Genomic DNA, 6,091 nt, shown 5'->3' with positions numbered 1-6,091 from the left:
CAACCGTCAGTCCTGTTAGTGGTAACTGGTATTATTAAAACAAACTTACGTATTAACCTGTCATAGCTGATTATCCAGACAGATCAGTTACATGTTTACAGAACATTCTCACATCAGCCGGCACACAGAAAAATGCGTGGCAGTTTGTTTGTATGTTCGCATATTACATTTAATGGATTCAAATAAGTGTTTTATAGTTTTTTCTGTGTTTGAAAGTGAAAATTTTCTTATGATATTTTTGTCAGGCTATCTTTTTTAAATGTATAATCTGATTAATAGAAAATGATTTATCCGTCTTTAATTTACTTGCATTAAGGTCACTAATCTAAACAAAGACAACGATAGTAAAAAAATAAACTATTCGTACTACTACTAATACTACTACTACTACTAATACTACTACTACTACTACTAATAATAATAATAATAATAATGATAATAATAATGATAATAATAATTAAAAAAAGAAAATAATAATAATAAGTATGGTGTATCTTGAATTGTTTGTTTTTTGGACGATTGTGGAGGACCACACAGATATGTTATATAAATTAATGATGAATGGTAGTCTATTCAGTAAGGCAAATGATGGTTATATGTGGACGGTTCGTCTATAAAAATGGAAGTAAATGAAACACTAAGAGATACAACCCCCATCAATGATGCCCCTCCCCTCACTCTCTGTCTTTGTCTAAATCCAAACACAATTTTTATGGACAAAGCTTTCCGTCTAGAACCACCCATCTATGCAACTGTTTCGCTTACTTGCTTTCAATTCAATACAGCATGATTGTCTTCAAGTCGTATAGGTATATGCGAAATGAATAGCAGATCATAAAAATGTATAAAAAGTCAAACTTTACTAAAATGTAGAAAACGACTCATTTTCACTATTTATTATTTAACGATCACATAATATAAGGAAGGACCTACTTATTTTCGTTTTAATGGTAGTAAAAATGTGAGATTTTTTTCGAAATAAAATAATTGCTAAATTATAGTTTTAAGTATTCAAAAACGCATGAATTTAGTTCGCTTTTTTATGAAAACAAAGCGTCGTAGATATAAACGATATCAATCTTATTTATTTTAATAATTCAAGAAATATCATAACGACCCCAAAATTCATGTTATCATAACTCTGCAGAAATATAGATATGTCGAAGTAATAGTATTATTATTGTTTTAAGTATTCTCCTCACAATCTTAATCAAGGAAATAACAACTGCAACAATTATTACATGTAAATTTAATGATAATAATTTCCATAAATGTTTTAATGTTATATTATATTTCCCTAGGGACCTCTAAAATACACCACAGAATTTTACGCCCTTATATTTAACACGATGCAACTTTATTATGAGTTAATATTATCAATATAAATTTGTACCATTTAAAAGAAGAGCAAAATAAACTAGTAATTTTTTTTTTTAAAAATTCATCGTACGAAAATAATGAAATTGCGAGACGAAAATCTTGTTTACATAATAAACACTTTGGAATAACGTTCGCATGTAGTAAGAATTACGAACGTAAAACCTTACCCGTGTTTCATAAATCTAGCAAAAATAAACTAATGATCAGATTTTCGTGAGATTTTCGATACTTATCTATTTTAGAATGAAATTACATATGAAATGCAGTTTCCCTAAAATATATGGGGTGATTTTTTTTAATTAGTGCGTTCATATCCCCGTGTTTATTTTCTCTAAATTTCAACAAAATATATTTAAAACTATCGGAATTTCGATTTTGATTTTGAAACAAAAGAGTTTTAATAAGCAAAAGGTATGTTTTTTGTTAATTTAAATACACGTATTGAAAAAACTTACCTTTAAGTTTGCAAGTAAAAAATTGATATAAATTTGATATTATTATGGGTTCTTTTAAAATAGCGTTTTTTAAAATTAATATATACTATTATCAGTTTAATTGCGACGAAAAATAAACTTCGTAAAAATTAATTAATTTTTAAAAGATAAAAACTTTTAAACTTTCATTATTTGACAATGTTCTATTACAACATAGATATTTAATTTATTGGGTTACAATTTCTTTTGAAATATTAAATTCTAATATAAACATGGCTCTTGCTAGCTATTTTCGCCAGATTAAAACCGATTAAAAATATTATTGCACAAAAATTAAACATTTTTTAACCCCATAACAAACTAATTTGTCTCTTTTACTAACAAAAGTATGAAAATCGGTAAGTAAACAAATGAACACTCGTAAAACCGTATTTCATATTTAATATACAAATATTTAAAATATTAAATCTTAAATGTAAATATTAAAACAAACTATATTATAACAAAGAGCAATTATTAATTGCAGTTTGAAGAATATAAGCAAAGGTTTTAAAATATCATTAAATCTCTTCTCTTATCTCATAGTTCTTATAATTAACACAATCTGACGTCATGAGATCATGCGTTCTTTTTTTTATAATGCATCACATTCGTTTGGTGGTCCCTACCCTCTACGCATGAACGTGTAAACATCAAATTATTTATTTTTGATGCGGAAATTAAAGATATTTATATATATTATATTATCTCGGCTCACTAAAAACCAATTTTAAAACATGGCTGATTTTTACTAATTATAAACTGGAGCAAGAATATATGTCTATAATTTTGATTGAGAAAAAATCCGTCAAATTAGAATTTTATTTAATTATTAATAAAATATTCTTTTATCTTATTTTAATACATATCAAATATAAGAAAAGATCGAGTAATTTGACTTTTAACATTTACGTTGTATGCAGTTTGTATCGATAAAAAATTCAACATTCTACGAGTATTTTATTTCAAATTTTCAAGTCTTTATAAAGTGTCCTCGTCAATGATTGTATAGTTTTACTCTAGAACAAATCAAATATGGCATTTTTAGAGATAAATTACAAAAACATATTCTTATGCACTTTCAAAAATATTATAATAAAAACATTTCCTTGTTGTTTACAAAAAATAAACGAAATTATTACAATCCCTGTGATTAGTGCTTTTGTAAAAGTCAGCGGCATTTTTTGTGTTATTTTGAGTGATATATTTTTCATATTGTTAATATATTTTCTGATAACTATGTAATTATTAGTCCAATAAGTATCTTAACATTTTACTAATCATTTTTGAAATTTTTTAGAAAATTAGAAAATATTTTTCTATAATTTTTTGATTAATTTATTCAGACTTGAAAACCAAATTATTTTTTTCAAGAAGTTTTACTGTAATTTTTACGTGTATATATATCTATATATATATATATATATATATATATATATATATATATATATATATATATATTCAATTTTGATGTTAATATTTGTATTTTATCTTTCAAACACAATCACATAGTACACTAAAAATGATTATGAAAACCTGCTAAGAGTCATAGTCGGTCAATTTTGCTGATACCTCATAAACAAGTTCTTGTTGAGATGCCCCTGTAAAGGTTCAAATACTACTAACTTTTTGGCATTAACGATCGCTACACTTTTGTTTCAATGAACGCCTTACGCTAATAAGCCCTTTTTTCGAGTGGCCCTTGGGTCTTGTCAAGTGCTGGCGCCTTGTTTAAATAATGGAAGGGTTATTAGTCAGCAGTGCTTAATAAAATATGAGAGGAATGAAATTTAAAATCCAAAATTAAACATATCAAAACTACTTTTATCCAGTAACTGCTCATTTATGCAAATGTGTGTTGGGGGAAACCAGTTGATTTACTAGTCACAAGCCTTCGAACTGTGCACGTTGATATTCATTGTGTGAATGTGCATATGTAAATAATGTATGCGTTTGAGCATAAATGAGCATGCCAGTATGTATGTGCGTTGGTTTACATTGTTCGTGTTAGTAAGTGGGTAGTAATTTTCTGTTCGCCTGAATTTTTTCTATTTTGTATGTAAATATATGCGAAATAATTTGTATTTAATCATTGAATATTACTTTGCGATTTCTTCCTCTAGCCTATGAGTCAGACGAGGTGCTGTGAACACGCATTCCGGAAGTCGTGATAAGCTGGATAAATTTCTTTAGTCTTTAGTTGTCATTTACTATTTTTATAGGAATCTGTCGTCGGCTTAATTTCACATAGAATTGTCAGTTGGAGTATTGAAAGAATTTTCCTTGTTTAAGAATACTTTAATTTAACACGTTACTGTAAAAACTCACTCGTTTTGGAAGTGCCGAAAGAATCGAAGCCAAACAAAAACCGATAGATCGTAAAAATTGCATTCTCCTGAAAGTGTAGGGGCCTTTTTTTCAGTGGCGGTTGCCGAAAATACGATTGCTAATTGCTTAGGACCTCTATCAAGTCCTGGCTAATAGAAGCACAGCAATGCTGTGCCACAGCATGCTGCCCCCAATGAAGAAAATAAATAAATCCGTTATAAATTTCGTCTAAATTCCCGAGTTTAAGAGAAACATTCCTCGGTTCGACACGCTGCACCCGAAAAAGATCACAGATTACATCGACAGAAACGTTGTGAAAAGAACACTCGATTATTTTACACTCATATAAATATCTTCACCATTTGTTTACAGAAACAGGAGAATGCATGTAAAATATTCAAGAAAACCAGTATTTGCTGTTCTACCGTGACCAGAATTCGAACCTGGGTTACCACGGCAATAACGTGGGCCCCTAACCAATAGACGATCACGGTTACGGAAGACATGCCTACACGTTGCCTAAATGACTAAGATAATTTTTTTTTAAACTGCTAACTTATACGTATGTACACAACGGAAGAAATAGAAACGGGGAAAAAAACATCGCACATGCAAACATTATCAAGAATCGTTTTTATGTCTGTTTGAGGAATAGTTTCATCAATAAAGTGGAACTCTAAGTATCCCAGGGTTTGCAGACTTGCGTTTTTGAAACAAAAAGCTGTTGCTAATTACCTGAAGCGTCGGTGTTTTGTAATGCCGACGGATTAGGCATTTTTTTTTTCGGGCACATTATACTTCCTCTCCGTCACTAGCTTTTCAAATCTAACTTCAATGACATTTTTTTAATTCAACCCGTAATAGTAATATAAATACATCATCTGACCTACATTTTGCAGATTGGCAAGTAAAACATGAACCCAACTATCCCTGCCCATTAAATTGTATAATTAATTATGTGGTTCTTATAGTTTTTGTCAGAAAATGTAAATATAACTTATAATCATGTTATTGAAATGTACGTATGTTCGAATCGAATCCATTTATATAATGAAAATAAAAATAATGAAATCCGATTTTTTTTTTAATAAGATGTGTGGCGTTTGTACAATGCACGCCACCAGTTTATTTCAATCCCCGTTTTATTGTACACTCACAATGGTAATAACTTATCGCCATTGTACATATTTACATAAATTGTAAATGTGACTACAGTTAAAATCATGCGACTCGCGATAGCTCAGTTGGTAGAGCGGAGGACTGTAGAAGTTGTATGTGATAGCGATCCTTAGGTCGATGGTTCGAATCCGCCTCGCGAGAGTTTACCTTTTGTTTTTTTTTGTTTTTTTTTTCATTTTATCGTAACGTGATACAAAGAAAAATACGCCACGTAATCCTCTTTTCAAAGTATTGTTTACTTATATTTTTTTGCGTTTTTTTCGCAATAAGGATACTCAATGAGTAATAATTCTATATTTAATGCAAACTATTCAATTTTCGTACATTATATGTTATCTTATTTGATTGTTTTAATAAAACAATCAAATAAAATAACATATAATAAATTAATTGTAAATATACAAAGTGTACACATTCTATTTTGTACATTTTTGATTATTTACTATTTTTATGTGATTTGTTGTATACATATATATATATGTGTGTATATATATGTATATATGTATGTATATATGTATATAAAAGTATATATATGTAATTATATGTATATATGTATATATATGTATATATATATGTATATATATGTATGCATGTATATATATGTATATATATGTATATGTGTATATAATGTGTGTGTGCATATAATAGTTGTATCGATTATTTTCCTACATGTAAATTCAATGAAATTAACGTAATTTTTAAAGAGTGCTCAAGTCAAGACAGAGTTGGTA

The 6,091-nt window shown here is 28.4% G+C and overlaps 1 non-coding gene across 1 annotated transcript; it reads left to right on the top strand.

Moving 5' to 3' along the window:
- The first annotated feature begins 5,410 nt into the window (after positions 1 to 5,410).
- Positions 5,411 to 5,501, top strand: Trnay-gua (transfer RNA tyrosine (anticodon GUA)). The gene is given in 2 exon segments: positions 5,411 to 5,447; positions 5,466 to 5,501. It is a non-coding gene; the product is annotated as a tRNA-Tyr (tRNA).
- Positions 5,502 to 6,091: the final 590 nt, after the last annotated feature.

The sequence above is a fragment of the Euprymna scolopes genome, chromosome 3 (genome assembly GCF_053919585.1).
Source record: "Euprymna scolopes isolate OS-2025 chromosome 3, ASM5391958v1, whole genome shotgun sequence".
Taxonomy (NCBI): domain Eukaryota; kingdom Metazoa; phylum Mollusca; class Cephalopoda; order Sepiida; family Sepiolidae; genus Euprymna; species Euprymna scolopes.
The sequence above is the reverse complement of the archived record's forward strand: the minus strand, read 5'-3'. Positions and strand labels throughout refer to the sequence as shown.